We start from the raw sequence: 16,254 nt of genomic DNA, 5'->3' as shown, positions 1-16,254 counted from the left end.
TGTGTGAGGCTCACCTGGTGTGGGTGGGAGTGTGTGAGGCTCACCTGGTGCGGGTGGGGGAGTGTGTGAGGCTCACCTGGTGTGTGTGTGGGAGTGTGTGAGGCTCACCTGGTGTGGGTGGGAGTGTGTGAGGCTCACCTGGTGTGGGTGTGGGAGTGTGTGAGGCTCACCTGGTGTGGGTGGGAGTGTGTGAGGCTCACCTGGTGCGGGTGGGAGTGTGTGAGGCTCACCTGGTGTGGGTGGGAGTGTGTGAGGCTCACCTGGTGCGGGTGGGGGAGTGTGTGAGGCTCACCTGGTGTGTGTGGGGGAGTGTGTGAGGCTCACCTGGTGTGGGTGGGAGTGTGTGAGGCTCACCTGGTGTGTGTGTGGGAGTGTGTGAGGCTCACCTGGTGTAGGTGGGAGTGTGTGAGGCTCACCTGGTGCGGGTGGGGGAGTGTGTGAGGCTCACCTGGTGCGGGTGGGGGAGTGTGTGAGGCTCACCTGGTGTGTGTGGGAGTGTGTGAGGCTCACCTGGTGTGGGTGGGAGTGTGTGAGGCTCACCTGGTGTGTGTGTGGGAGTGTGTGAGGCTCACCTGGTGCGGGTGGGAGTGTGTGAGGCTCACCTGGTGTGTGTGTGGGAGTGTGTGAGGCTCACCTGGTGTGGGTGGGAGTGTGTGAGGCTCACCTGGTGCGGGTGGGGGAGTGTGTGAGGCTCACCTGGTGTGTGTGGGAGTGTGTGAGGCTCACCTGGTGTGTGTGTGGGAGTGTGTGAGGCTCACCTGGTGCGGGTGGGAGTGGGTGAGGCTCACCTGGTGCGGGTGGGGGAGTGTGTGAGGCTCACCTGGTGTGTGTGGGAGTGTGTGAGGCTCACCTGGTGTGTGGGGGAGTGTGTGAGGCTCACCTGGTGTGTGTGTGGGAGTGTGTGAGGCTCACCTGGTGTGTGTGGGAGTGTGTGAGGCTCACCTGGTGTGTGTGGGAGTGTGTGAGGCTCACCTGGTGTGGGTGGGGGAGTGTGTGAGGCTCACCTGGTGTGTGTGGGAGTGTGTGAGGCTCACCTGGTGTGTGGGGGAGTGTGTGAGGCTCACCTGGTGTGTGTGTGGGAGTGTGTGAGGCTCACCTGGTGTGTGTGGGAGTGTGTGAGGCTCACCTGGTGTGTGGGGGAGTGTGTGAGGCTCACCTGGTGTGTGTGTGGGAGTGTGTGAGGCTCACCTGGTGTGTGTGGGAGTGTGTGAGGCTCACCTGGTGTGTGTGGGGGAGTGTGTGAGGCTCACCTGGTGTGTGTGTGGGAGTGTGAGGCTCACCTGGTGTGTGTGGGAGTGTGTGAGGCTCACCTGGTGCGGGTGGGAGTGTGTGAGGCTCACCTGGTGCGGGTGGGAGTGTGTGAGGCTCACCTGGTGTGTGTGTGGGGGTGTGTGAGGCTCACCTGGTGTGTGTGTGGGAGTGTGTGAGGCTCACCTGGTGTGTGTGGGGGTGTGTGAGGCTCACCTGGTGTGTGTGTGGGAGTGTGTGAGGCTCACCTGGTGCGGGTGGGGGAGTGTGTGAGGCTCACCTGGTGTGTGTGTGGGAGTGTGTGAGGCTCACCTGGTGTGTGTGGGGGAGTGTGTGAGGCTCACCTGGTGTGTGTGTGGGGGTGTGTGAGGCTCACCTGGTGCGGGTGGGAGTGTGTGAGGCTCACCTGGTGTGTGTGTGGGAGTGTGAGGCTCACCTGGTGTGTGTGTGGGAGTGTGTGAGGCTCACCTGGTGTGTGTGGGGGTGTGTGAGGCTCACCTGGTGCGGGTGGGAGTGTGTGAGGCTCACCTGGTGCGTGTGGGGGAGTGTGTGAGGCTCACCTGGTGTGGGTGGGAGTGTGTCCCACACCTGGTGCGGGTGGGAGGTGGCGTTCACACTGGGAAACTCAGCTGCAGTGCCTGGCTTCTCATCAGTCCGGTGGAGGCGCCCTGATCTCTGAGTCTCACTGGCAGCCTCGCTCCCCTCCCCCACCTGCAAACAGCTGGCCCAGTGCAGTCTCCTCTCTGCTCTGCCTGCAGGGAGCCTCAGGAATCTGGGGCTGGGCTGTCTTCATTAACATGCAGGCTTTCCAGCAACCACCAGGAGTTTCTATCATTTTACTGTTCCCCACACGCTCACCAAATAACTATTCTTTGTTGCCAAATTACTGGCTGAAAATGCCATTTATTCATCAAAACGCAGACTCCTGCCGGGCCGGCCTGGGGGCTGTGTGAGGCGCCTGCTGACTGAGCTCAGCCTGCGCTGCCCCATCCCTCCTGTGGCCAGAGGGCAGTCACTGAGCTCCTGCCAGGTTCTCCGCTGTGAAGTGTGAAGTGTGTGTAATAAACCCTCCCCCGCGGCCGGAGAAAATGATAAAACACGGGGAGCACCGGGGGCAGGAGAGGCATCCCACACAAATGGCTTCAGGACCCCCGAGCGTCCCGTGAGGAAGGATGCGCTGGACAAATGAGGAAAACCGCCTCCTAAATGGGAGCCGCAAAGGGTGAAGCAGCAAACCAGGCCCAGCGAGGCCCCGCGGTCACTGTTCGTGCGCCCCCATTTCTCAGCGCCGAGAACAGCGAGCCCCGAGTCTCCCTGATGGGGGGCGGGCACCGCGCTGGACAGCTCAGGCCACAGATGGGCACCAAACAGCGGCTGCATCAGGCCCAGTGCCCTCCGGGGACAGAATGGAACAGATCGCTGGGCATTGAGTCAGCGCCGTCAGGAAAAAGAAAACCCAGGGCCATGCCTCCTGGGTCTACAGAACTGCAGGGAGGAAGGAAAGCATCGGAGCGCGCGGCTGGCCTCTGGGAATCAGTGGGTAAATTAGAGTCCGTCAGCAAGCGCTTCCCCCACGGATGCGACGCGTGGGGCGGTTCTCGGCACGGAGTGAACAGCTGATGGAGACGTGGCAGCTCGGGGACCGCTGGCCCCACAGAGGACGTGGCACCGTCGAGTCTCGTGATCCACGCGTCCCGAAGACACGCGGGTCCCGTCTTTAAGGATCGCGGGAGGGGTGCTCCTCCCCCAGCTCGGTCTGCCACTGGCACCTTTCGTTGTTGGGGGGAGGGTACGGAGTCCCCCCGGTCTCGGATTTCAGCAGAACCTTGGAACCTGAGAGCCTAACCACGTACCCTAAATGTGGTTTTAAAAGCTCTCATTTCTGCCCTGGCTGGTGTGGCTCAGTGGATAGAACAGCGGCCTGTGGACTGAAGGGTCCCGGGTTCGATTCTGGCACGTACCTCGGTTGCCAGCCCTCCCCGGCCTGGGCCCTGGTTGGGCTCGTGCAGGAGGCAACCAATCCATGTGTCTCTCTCACATCGATGTTTCTCTCCGTCTTTCCCTCTCTCTTCCACTCTCTCTAAAAAACCAATGGAAAAATGTCCTCGGGTGAGGAGCAAAAAAAATTCTCGTTCCCATCAGTGGCTCTTTATTTTCTTCACCTTCTTGGCCAAAAAGAGAAAAACCGAATGTCGGTGGCCTCTTGAACAACCTGATCTCCCCAAGAGGGGCAGGAAGTTCCTCAGGGGACTTCTTCGGAAGGACAGACTGCAGACAGAATTGAAGGGCTTATTTCACACGTCTCTGTTGAGACCATTCTGAGAACGTCTCCTGATAGATTTCTCGAACTCGACTTGGGTGTGTGTTAAGTTCTACACCATTTCCTCACTTAAGTTCATGCACCCACTACCACAGCCAAGACACAGAACAGTCCCAACATTGCAAAACTCACCTGGTCAGCATTTCATCATCACATCCATCTCCTTCTGCCCCACTGGTCCCTGAATGACAGCCACTGGCTGTATTGCATCTGCAAAACTGTCACTGTAGCAATGCTGCATAATCCCATCTGTGACACTGTGACATTGTAGCAATGCTGCATACTCCCATCTGTAACACTGTGACATTGTAGCAATGCTGCATACTCCCCTCTGTAACACTGTGACATTGTAGCAATGCTGCATACTCCCATCTGTAACACTGTGACATTGTAGCAATGCTGCATACTCCCCTCTGTGACACTGACATTGTAGCAATGCTGCATACTCCCCTCTGTGACACTGTGACATTGTAGCAATGCTGCATACTCCCATTTGTAACACTGTCACATTGTAGCAATGCTGCATACTCCCATCTGTAACACTGTCACATTGTAGCAATGCTGCATACTCCCCTCTGTGACACTGTCACATTGTAGCAATGCTGCATACTCCCATCTGTAACACTGTCACATTGTAGCAATGCTGCATACTCCCATCTGTAACACTGTGACATTGTATCAATGCTGCATAATCCCATCTGTGACACTGTGACATTGTAGCAATGCTGCATACTCCCCTCTGTAACACTGTGACATTGTAGCAATGCTGCATACTCCCATCTGTGACACTGTGACATTGTAGCAATGCTGCATAATCCCATCTGTGACACTGTGACATTGTAGAAATGCTGCATACTCCCATCTGTAACACTGTGACATTGTAGCAATGCTGCATACTCCCCTCTGTGACACTGTGACATTGTAGCAATGCTGCATAATCCCCTCTGTGACACTGTGACATTGTAGCAATGCTGCATACTCCCCTCTGTAACACTATGACATTGTAGCAATGCTGCATACTCCCCTCTGTGACACTGTCACATTGTAGCAATGCTGCATACTCCCCTCTGTAACACTGTGACATTGTAGCAATGCTGCATATTCCCCTCTGTGACACTGTCACATTGTAGCAATGCTGCATACTCCCCTCTGTAACACTGTGACATTGTAGCAATGCTGCATTCTCCCCTCTGTGACACTGGGACATTGTAGCAATGCTGCATACTCCCCTCTGTGACACTGTCACATTGTAGCAATGCTGCATACTCCCATCTGTAACACTGTCACATTGTAGCAATGCTGCATACTCCCCTCTGTAACACTGTGACATTGTAGCAATGCTGCATAATCCCCTCTGTGACACTGTGACATTGTAGCAATGCTGCATAATCCCCTCTGTAACACTGTGACATTGTAGCAATGCTGCATACTCCCATCTGTGACACTGTGACATTGTAGCAATGCTGCATACTCCCCTCTGTGACACTGTCACATTGTAGCAATGCTGCATACTCCCCTCTGTGACACTGTGACATTGTAGCAATGCTGCATTCTCCCCTCTGTGACACTGGGACATTGTAGCAATGCTGCATAATCCCATCTGTGACACTGTGACATTGTAGAAATGCTGCATACTCCCATCTGTGACACTGGGACATTGTAGCAATGCTGCATACTCCCCTCTGTGACACTGTCACATTGTAGCAATGCTGCATACTCCCATCTGTGACATTGTAGCAATGCTGCATACTCCCCTCTGTGACACTGTGACATTGTAGCAATGCTGCATACTCCCCTCTGTGACACTGTGACATTGTAGCAATGCTGCATACTCCCCTCTGTGACACTGTGACATTGTAGCAATGCTGCATACTCCCATCTGTGACACTGTGACATTGTAGCAATGCTGCATACTCCCCTCTGTGACACTGTGACATTGTAGCAATGCTGCATAATCCCAGCTGTAACACTGTGACATTGTAGCAATGCTGCATACTCCCCTCTGTGACACTGTCACATTGTAGCAATGCTGCATACTCCCCTCTGTGACACTGTGACATTGTAGCAATGCTGCATACTCCCCTCTGTAACACTGTGACATTGTAGCAATGCTGCATACTCCCCTCTATAATACTGTGACATTGTAGAAATGCTGCATACTCCCCTCTGTGACACTGTGACTTTGTAGCAATGCTGCATACTCCCCTCTGTGACACTGTGACATTGTAGCAATGCTGCATACTCCCCTCTGTGACACTGTGACATTGTAGCAATGCTGCATACTCCCCTCTGTAACACTGTGACATTGTAGCAATGCTGCATACTCCCCTCTGTGACACTGTGACATTGTAGCAATGCTGCATACTCCCCTCTGTGACACTGTGACATTGTAGCAATGCTGCATACTCCCCTCTGTGACACTGTGACATTGTAGCAATGCTGCATACTCCCCTCTGTGACACTGTGACGTTGTAGCAATGCTGCATACTCCCCTCTGTGACACTGTGACATTGTAGCAATGCTGCATACTCCCCTCTGTGACACTGTGACGTTGTAGCAATGCTGCATACTCCCCTCTGTGACACTGTCACATTGTAGCAATGCTGCATACTCCCCTCTGTAACACTGTGACATTGTAGCAATGCTGCATACTCCCATCTGTAACACTGTGACATTGTAGCAATGCTGCATACTCCCCTCTGTAACACTATGACATTGTAGCAATGCTGCATACTCCCCTCTGTGACACTGTGACATTGTAGCAATGCTTCATACTCCCCTCTGTGACACTGTCACATTGTAGCAATGCTGCATAATCCCCTCTGTGACACTGTCACATTGTAGCAATGCTGCATACTCCCCTCTGTAACACTGTGACATTGTAGCAATGCTGCATACTCCCATCTGTAACACTGTGACATTGTAGCAATGCTGCATACTCCCCTCTGTGACACTGTCACATTGTAGCAATGCTGCATAATCCCCTCTGTGACACTGTCACATTGTAGCAATGCTGCATAATCCCCTCTGTGACACTGTGACATTGTAGCAATGCTGCATAATCCCCTCTGTAACACTGTGACATTGTAGCAATGCTGCATACTCCCATCTGTGACACTGTGACATTGTAGCAATGCTGCATACTCCCCTCTGTGACACTGTCACATTGTAGCAATGCTGCATACTCCCCTCTGTGACACTGTGACATTGTAGCAATGCTGCATTCTCCCCTCTGTGACACTGTGACATTGTAGCAATGCTGCATACTCCCCTCTGTGACACTGTGACATTGTAGCAATGCTGCATACTCCCCTCTGTGACACTGTGACATTGTAGCAATGCTGCATAATCCCCTCTGTAACACTGTGACATTGTAGCAATGCTGCATACTCCCCTCTGTAACACTATGACATTGTAGCAATGCTGCATACTCCCCTCTGTGACACTGTCACATTGTAGCAATGCTGCATACTCCCCTCTGTAACACTGTGACATTGTAGCAATGCTGCATATTCCCCTCTGTGACACTGTCACATTGTAGCAATGCTGCATACTCCCCTCTGTAACACTGTGACATTGTAGCAATGCTGCATTCTCCCCTCTGTGACACTGGGACATTGTAGCAATGCTGCATACTCCCCTCTGTGACACTGTCACATTGTAGCAATGCTGCATACTCCCATCTGTAACACTGTCACATTGTAGCAATGCTGCATACTCCCCTCTGTAACACTGTGACATTGTAGCAATGCTGCATAATCCCCTCTGTGACACTGTGACATTGTAGCAATGCTGCATAATCCCCTCTGTAACACTGTGACATTGTAGCAATGCTGCATACTCCCATCTGTGACACTGTGACATTGTAGCAATGCTGCATACTCCCCTCTGTGACACTGTCACATTGTAGCAATGCTGCATACTCCCCTCTGTGACACTGTGACATTGTAGCAATGCTGCATTCTCCCCTCTGTGACACTGGGACATTGTAGCAATGCTGCATAATCCCATCTGTGACACTGTGACATTGTAGAAATGCTGCATACTCCCATCTGTGACACTGGGACATTGTAGCAATGCTGCATACTCCCCTCTGTGACACTGTCACATTGTAGCAATGCTGCATACTCCCATCTGTGACATTGTAGCAATGCTGCATACTCCCCTCTGTGACACTGTGACATTGTAGCAATGCTGCATACTCCCCTCTGTGACACTGTGACATTGTAGCAATGCTGCATACTCCCCTCTGTGACACTGGGACATTGTAGCAATGCTGCATACTCCCCTCTGTGACACTGTGACGTTGTAGCAATGCTGCATACTCCCCTCTGTGACACTGTGACATTGTAGCAATGCTGCATACTCCCCTCTGTGACACTGTGACATTGTAGCAATGCTGCATACTCCCCTCTGTGACACTGTCACATTGTAGCAATGCTGCATACTCCCATCTGTAACACTGTGACATTGTAGCAATGCTGCATACTCCCATCTGTAACACTGTGACATTGTAGCAATGCTGCATACTCCCCTCTGTAACACTGTGACATTGTAGCAATGCTGCATACTCCCCTCTGTGACACTGTCACATTGTAGCAATGCTGCATACTCCCCTCTGTGACACTGTCACATTGTAGCAATGCTGCATAATCCCAGCTGTGACACTGTCACATTGTAGCAATGCTGCATACTCCCCTCTGTAACACTGTGACATTGTAGCAATGCTGCATACTCCCATCTGTAACACTGTGACATTGTAGCAATGCTGCATACTCCCCTCTGTGACACTGTGACATTGTAGCAATGCTGCATAATCCCCTCTGTGACACTGTCACATTGTAGCAATGCTGCATAATCCCAGCTGTAACACTGTGACATTGTAGCAATGCTGCATAATCCCATCTGTAACACTGTGACATTGTAGCAATGCTGCATACTCCCATCTGTGACACTGTGACATTGTAGCAATGCTGCATACTCCCCTCTGTGACACTGTCACATTGTAGCAATGCTGCATACTCCCCTCTGTGACACTGTGACATTGTAGCAATGCTGCATTCTCCCCTCTGTGACACTGGGACATTGTAGCAATGCTGCATAATCCCAGCTGTGACACTGTCACATTGTAGAAATGCTGCATAATCCCATCTGTAACACTGGGACATTGTAGCAATGCTGCATACTCCCCTCTGTGACACTGTCACATTGTAGCAATGCTGCATACTCCCATCTGTGACACTGTGACATTGTAGCAATGCTGCATACTCCCCTCTGTGACACTGTGACATTGTAGCAATGCTGCATAATCCCCTCTGTGACACTGTGACATTGTAGCAATGCTGCATACTCCCCTCTGTGACACTGTCACATTGTAGCAATGCTGCATACTCCCATCTGTAACACTGTGACATTGTAGCAATGCTGCATACTCCCCTCTGTGACACTGTGACATTGTAGCAATGCTGCATAATCCCATCTGTGACACTGTCACATTGTAGCAATGCTGCATACTCCCCTCTGTGACACTGTCACATTGTAGCAATGCTGCATACTCCCCTCTGTGACACTGTCACATTGTAGCAATGCTGCATACTCCCCTCTGTAACACTGTGACATTGTAGCAATGCTGCATACTCCTATCTTTGACACTGTGACATTGTAGCAATGCTGCATACTCCCCTCTGTGACACTGTGACGTTGCAGCAATGCTGCATAATCCCCTCTGTGACACTGTGACATTGTAGCAATGCTGCATACTCCCCTCTGTGACACTGTGACATTGTAGCAATGCTGCATACTCCCCTCTGTGACACTGTGACATTGTAGCAATGCTGCACACAGGAATCATACACTGCGTAACCCTCTTTGCTTGCCTGTTCTCACTCGGCACAGTGCCCTGAGTATTGGTTGCTTCAGTGGATCTTCTCTGTTCCTTCCTGAGGCGCAGTCCACAGAGTGGAGGACCCACAGTCTCACGCTCACCCCCTGGAGGATCCCTGGATGGCTTATTGTTTGACTGTTGTGAATAAAACTGCTGTCTTCATTTGTTTGCAAGTTTTAGTATGAACATGCGTGTTCATATCCCTTGGGCAGATTTCCCCGAAGTGCAATTGCCGGGTTACAGGTTAGTTGGCTGCATTTTTAGTTTTGTGAGCAGCTGCCGGCCTGTCTTCGGGAGTGGCTGCGTGTTTTCCATTCCCGCCAGCAATGGCTGAGTGGTCCAGTCCCTCACCCTCATCAGCACTGGGACTTGCAGCGCGTTATGTCTGCTCCAATAAGGCCGCAGTGGTCGCTCTCTGTGGCTTTCGTTAGCATTTCCCTGAGGGCGACTGATGCTGAATGTATTTACGTGCGTAATTGCCATCTGTGTGTCCTCCTTGCTCTTTGTTACCCATTTTCTGATTGGTTTCTTACCTTTAACATTGAGAGTTCTCCTATTTCTTAGAGACCAGTTATTGGCCGAACATGTGGTTTGCAAATATTTTTTCTTGGTCTTGTCACGAGACTTTTTCTCCTCTTCAAATGGGTCCTCACACAGAAAACGTTTTTAATTTTGATGAGGTTCAATTTATGCACTTTTCCCTTTATAACTTGTGATTCAGGGTCAAGTCTAAGGAGTCTTTGCCTTTTTTTTTTAAGCTATTAAGTCTTTTTAGTTAGTCTGAGCTGTGCCATTCGATATAACTTTTAGAATAACCTTGTGTGTGTGTGTCTGTGTGTGTGTGTGTGTGTGTGTGTGTGTGTGTGTGTGTGTAGACCTCGCTGGGACTGTGATAGGAATTGCATTAACCCTGGGGCACAATTGGGGGAGAATTCATTTGTTTACTGGGTTAAGTCTTCCAATTCATGAACGCTGTGTGTCCTGTCATTTATCAAACGCTTTGTTGTGTCAACTAGCATAATGTTTTCCTTCTTCAGTTTGTTCATGTGATGGATTGCAGGGATTGATTTTTGAATATTGAACCAGCCTTCCATGACTGGAATAAATTCCACTTTATGGTGGAGTGTAATTCTTATTATACATTTTAGGGTTCAGTTTGTCTAGGACTTTGTTCTTGGATGTATGTCCCCAAGTTCATGAGAGATATTGGTGTGTAATGTTTGTCTGTCTTTTTTCCTTCCTTCCTTCCTTCCTTCCTTCCTTCCTTCCTTCCTTCCTTCCTTCCCTTCCTCCCTCCCTCCCTTCCTTCCTTCCTTCCTTCCATCCTTCCTTCCTTCCTTCCTTCCTTACTTCCTTCCTTCCTTCCTTTCTTCCTTTCCTCCTTTCTTCCTTCTTCCTTTCTTCCTCCTTCCTTCCTTCCATCCTTCCTCCTTCCCTCCCTTCCTCTCTCCCTCCTTCCTTTCTTCTTTCCTTCTTCCTTCCTTTCTATTTTTCTTTCTTTTCCTTCTCTCTACTCTTCCTCTCATTTTGGTATCAGATTAATACTGGTCACCTGAAATGAGTTTGCAAGTATTTTTTCCTCTTATTTTCTGGAGATGTTTATGAAACACTGGTGTTAATATTTTTGTAAAAGAGTGGTAGAATTCTCCAGTAAAACCATCTGGGTCTATACATTTATTTGCGTGGGGGGGGGAGGGACTTTTAATTATAACATCAGTTTAATTATAGGTATATGGCTATGCAGACTGACTAGTTCATCTTGGTTGAGTTTTGGTAGTTTGTGGTTTTTAAGGAATTAGTTTATTTTTATTAACTGTCAAAATTATGGCTCTACTATTGTTCATGATACTTTCTATCATCTTTTTAATGACTGGTAAATTTGTTTTTATATCTACTATTTTATTTCTGATAGTAGTAATCTTTCTCTCTCCCTCTCCTCTCTCTCTCTCTCTCTCTCTCTCTCTCTCTCTCTCTCTCTCTCTCCCTCTCCTCTCTCTCTCTCTCCCCCTCTCCTCTCTCTCTCTTTCTCTCTCTCTCTCTCTCTCTCTCTCTCTCTCTCTCTCTCTCTCTCCCTCTCTCTTCCTCTCTCCCACTCTTCTTAGAGGTGTATCAGTTATATTGATTTTTTTAAAAATAGATTATTTTTCTATTAATTCTCTATTTGAATTTTTTGAGTTTTGATTTTTATCATATTCTTCCTCCAGCTTGCTTTGGGTTTACATTGCTTTACTTTTTATAATTTCCTGAGGTAGGAACCTGGGTGATTATTTCAAGTACTCTAAGTTTTCCTCTTGGCACAGTTTTAGCTGCATCCAACATATTTTTGTTTTCATTTCATTCAGTTCTTAGTATTTTTTATATCACTTGTGATGTCCTCTTTGAATCATGAATTATTTTAAAGGGTGTTTGTTTGTTTTTTAATTTACACATGGTTTGAAATTTTCCTGTTGTTTGTTAATAGTTTGTAGTTTGATTACATTATGATTAGAGAATACATTTAGTATTATTCCAATTCCTTTAAATGTGATGAGGTCTATTTTCTGGCCCAGGATATGGTCTACTTTAGGGAATATTTTTTTATCTCCCCTTTTTTCTTTCCTATCTTTTATTTCTCTCTTTCCTTTTCTTATTCAATTTTTCTCTTTTCTTTTTATGGTTTTTCTTTTCTGATTCTATATTTTATTTTATTCATTATTATTACTTTTAAAAATTATTATTACACTTATATTTTTATTTTTTATTCTTATTCTTCTTTATCTTCCTTCTTTTCTTTTGTATTCTTTTTTGTTTGTTTCTTTCTCTTTTTTTACTTATTTTTTAAAAAAATTGATTTTTGAGAGAGTTGAAGGGAGAGGGAGAGAGAAACATCCATATGAGAGCATAACATTGGTCTCCTGCCGTCTGTACACCCCCTACCAAGAATGAAGCCTGTGATCCAGGCATGTGACCTGACTGCATGTCCCCAAGTGCACAGAACAATGACCAACCGACTGAGCCACACCAAAAGGGCTCTTGTTTTGTTTCTTTTTTTTTATTCTCTAGTTCTTGTGGTCTCTTGTCTTTTGTTTTCTTTTGTGGTTGTTTTCCTTGTGGCTGTTGATTTGGTTTTTATTCTGTGCAGTGTTTGGTTTGGTCTGACAGCCCCAGGATTACAGTTGGCATAATGTGGTTGGGCTGAGGCTCACAGTCAGCCATCGTGTGGGTCAAGCCCACCCATCAATGGGACAACAGCATTCCAGACCCAATTACGACAGGAGGCCCTCACCTCCCACACCAGGGACATTCCTGGAGCACCCAGCTCGGAAGACCAAGGCGGCCAGGCCACTGGGTCCCACGGGACATCCCCTACAATGGGGCACTCCACCCAGACTGGGAGTCAGAGCAGTTCTCTCCAATATGTAGAAACAAACACAAAGGAACAGATAACATAGGGAAACAAAGAAACAGGCCCCAATGGAAGAATAGAAGGAATCTCCAGAAAAAGAGCTAAATCAGATGGAGACGAGCAATTTATCAGAAACAGGTAGAAAGCAATGATTTTAAGAATGCTCAACAGCATGAAAAAGTACATAGAAACCAAGGAAAACAACCAGTAAGAAGTAAAGAATGACATATATGAAATAAAAAATACACTGGAGGGAATAAACTGTAGGTTAGATGAAGCAGAGGATCAAATCAGCAAATCAGAAGACAAGGTAGACAAAAATCACTTAATCATAGCAGCAATTTTTTTTAAAAGCATGAGGATAGTTTAAGGAAACTTTGGGAAACTATGAAAGGTAACAACATCTGCATCATAGGAGTACCAGGGGGAGAAGAAAGTGAACAAAGTTGTAGAGACCATGTTTGAAGAAATAATGACAGAAAACTTCCCTAACCTGGTGAAGAAAAAAATCACACAAGTTCAGAAAGCACAAAGAGTCCCAAACAAGATGAACTCAAAGAGACCCACATCAAGACACACCATAATTCAAATGGCAAAGGTTAAAGACAAAGAGAGAATCTTAAAGGCAGCAAGAGAGAAATAGTCAGTTACCTACAAGGGATCTCCCATAATGCCGTCAGCTGATTTCTCAACAGAAACACTACAGGCCAGAAAGGAATGGCATGAAGTATTCAAGATAATGAAAAGCAAGCATCTGAAACCAAGATTACTCTACCCAGCAAGTCTATCATTCAAAATTGAAATTGAAATACTATTAAACAATGGATGGGTTACCAAGGAGATCAAGGAAGAAATTAAAAAAAAAAATTCCTGGAAACAAATGAAATTGTACATAACAACAACCCCCAAATCTATGGGACACAGCAAAAGTAGTTCTGAGAAGTAAGTTCATAGCATTACAGGCCTACCTCAAGACCAAGAAAAACCTCAAACAATCTAACCCTACAACTAAATGAACTAGAAAAAAAATCAAGAATAAAAGTCCAATGTAAGTGGAAGAAAGGAAATAACAAAAAAATCACAGTGGAAATAAATGACATAGAGATTAAAACAAAATATCAATAAAACTAAGAGTGGTTCTTTGAAAAGATAACAAAATTGAAGATAGACAAAAGTAAAAGATGCCACCTAGCCATTGCAGTTAATACTTGGGGACTTTTATAATTAACTATGATTCATATGTTTAAGAAAATCAATGAAATGATGAATTTTCCCAGAATACTGTATAACAAAAAATCAAACAGAAATGTGAAAATTGAAAAACAGAATATTTGCAATAAGAACTCAACATATATGGTTTGAACTCAAAGAGATCTCAGTAGAAAATATTCAAAGTGAAGTGTGGGGGGTGGCGTAACTACAGAACTTATATGTGTAATTAGACTTCCAGAGGAAAGTGAGATAAAATGGGACATAACCCATATTTGAAGACATAATCACCATTAATTTTTTCAACACCAACAACAGACATCAAGTGGAGATTCAAGGAATTCTATAAGCCCGTCAGGATAATGCAGAAAAAACCTCACCTGGCACTTTATAGTAAATCTGCTGAAAATCGGGACAAGAAAAGGTCTTACACAAAGAAACTTTATTTTCAATAGATCAAGTATTAGAGTCATAGAAGTCTTCACAATAGGAACAAACAAATAAACAGACAACAGAATGACATCTTAAAGTGTTGGGGGAAATGAATGCAATTCAATAAAAGGGATAATTAAAAATAACTGACTAATAAAAATGGAAAACAAAAAAATGAACTTTAGTTCATTAAATATTTTCTAAAGAAGACAAAACTCTCCAGGTAAAAGTCCTATATAATAAAAGGCTAATATGCAAATCGACCGAACAGCAGAATGACTGGTCGCTATGACGCACACTGACCACCGGGGGGCAGACGCTCAGCGCAGGAGCTGCCCTCTGGTGGTCAGTGCTCTCCCACAGGGGAAGCGCCGCTCAGCCAGAAGCTGGGCTCACAACTGGCAAGCACAGCGGTAGTAACAGGAGCCTCTCCCACCTCCGCGGCAGCACTAAGGATGTCCGACTGCTGGCTTAGACCTGCTCCCCAGGGCCTTAGTCGGCAGTCGAACATCCCCTGAGGGCTCCTGGACTGCGAGAGGGCGCAGACCGCGCTTAGGGACCCCCGAGTGCATGAATTTCGTGCGCTGGGCCTCTAGTAATATAAATAATTCAAAATAATATAAAACAAGTATAGGATGCTTCTATGAGACACACACGTGTAACATGCTTGCGTAGAATAGTTTCAAGTGAAAGATGAAAGATATTCCTTGAACGGTTTAAATATTACAGCTTTACACTCACAAGTCGGACTAGACACCGTCGGCACACTTCTGTGTATATTGCCCGTCAATACAATGTACGATAGGGAAGAAATATATATTTTTTTAATCAGACACGCAAATAGAACAGCCAGTCATAAAGGAACAGTCTTTCTAACAAAGAATACAAATGTTCAGAAAGAAATCCCTATTTAGATTTGGCACGTCAGTCACTGCGTCCTTCCTTCACGTCCACGTTGTGTGTGACACTGCGGGCTGCTCCAGCTCGGAAGGAACAAAGCAATGGCTGTCCTTTCTCTCCTTGGAGCACCAGCCCCGCCCCGCCCCAGGGAGAATGGTGGGCGGGCGGTGAGTGGACGACGGACAGGGCAGTCACCTGTTCTCATCCCCACATCTCTTTGCTGATGGCCGAGCGGCCTCCTGGGTCAGACGTGTGTGCTGCACGGACTGGTTTCGGGCACTTGTTCCGCTCCCACACGCGGCTCCGTCCGCACGTCGCGCTCCGTCTGCGGCCCCGCGTCTCCGTGCCCGGCTGGCAGCTGGGCCGCGGCTGCTCTGTGAACGCACAGCCGGTCCTCACGGAACCCGGTGCCCCGGCCACGGGTCTGCAGAGGGCCGCTCGGCCGCTGCCAGCTCTCAGCTGCCGCCGTCCTTCTCCGGGGCTCGCGTGCGGGGTGGCCTGTGGGCGCCGATACCCGTGCTGACACTGTCTTCAGAGCAGTTCAGGTTCCGAGCGAAATGGAGGGGATGGCAGAGATTTCCCACCTACAGTCACCCCCACCGCACGGCCCCACCACCCACCCCTCCAGGGGGACACCTGTCACCACGGCGGAGCCTGCACGGACACGCCATCGTCACGGAGTCCGCCGTGGGCGTCGGGGTCGCTCTGTGCTGTGCACCCCGGGGGCTGGGTCAGACGTGTGATGACCTGTGTCCATCACCTCAGCGTCACACAGAGCAGCTCCCCTGCCCCACACCCTCCGGGCTCCCCCCTTCCCCTCCCCCCTCCCCACGGCACCCCTGACCTGTCCCTGCCCCGTAGTTCCGCCTCTTCCAG

The 16,254-nt window shown here is 48.1% G+C and overlaps 1 protein-coding gene across 1 annotated transcript in view; it reads left to right on the top strand.

Annotated features, from left to right (window-relative positions):
* The window catches only part of CSMD1 (CUB and Sushi multiple domains 1), a 694,425-nt gene that overhangs the window by 489,382 nt on the left and 188,789 nt on the right, over positions 1 to 16,254 (top strand). The gene's annotated exons all lie outside the window — the stretch shown is intronic.

The sequence above is a fragment of the Eptesicus fuscus genome, chromosome 8 (genome assembly GCF_027574615.1).
Source record: "Eptesicus fuscus isolate TK198812 chromosome 8, DD_ASM_mEF_20220401, whole genome shotgun sequence".
NCBI classification, from domain to species: domain Eukaryota; kingdom Metazoa; phylum Chordata; class Mammalia; order Chiroptera; family Vespertilionidae; genus Eptesicus; species Eptesicus fuscus.
This window is presented reverse-complemented; position numbering and strand designations above follow the sequence as displayed.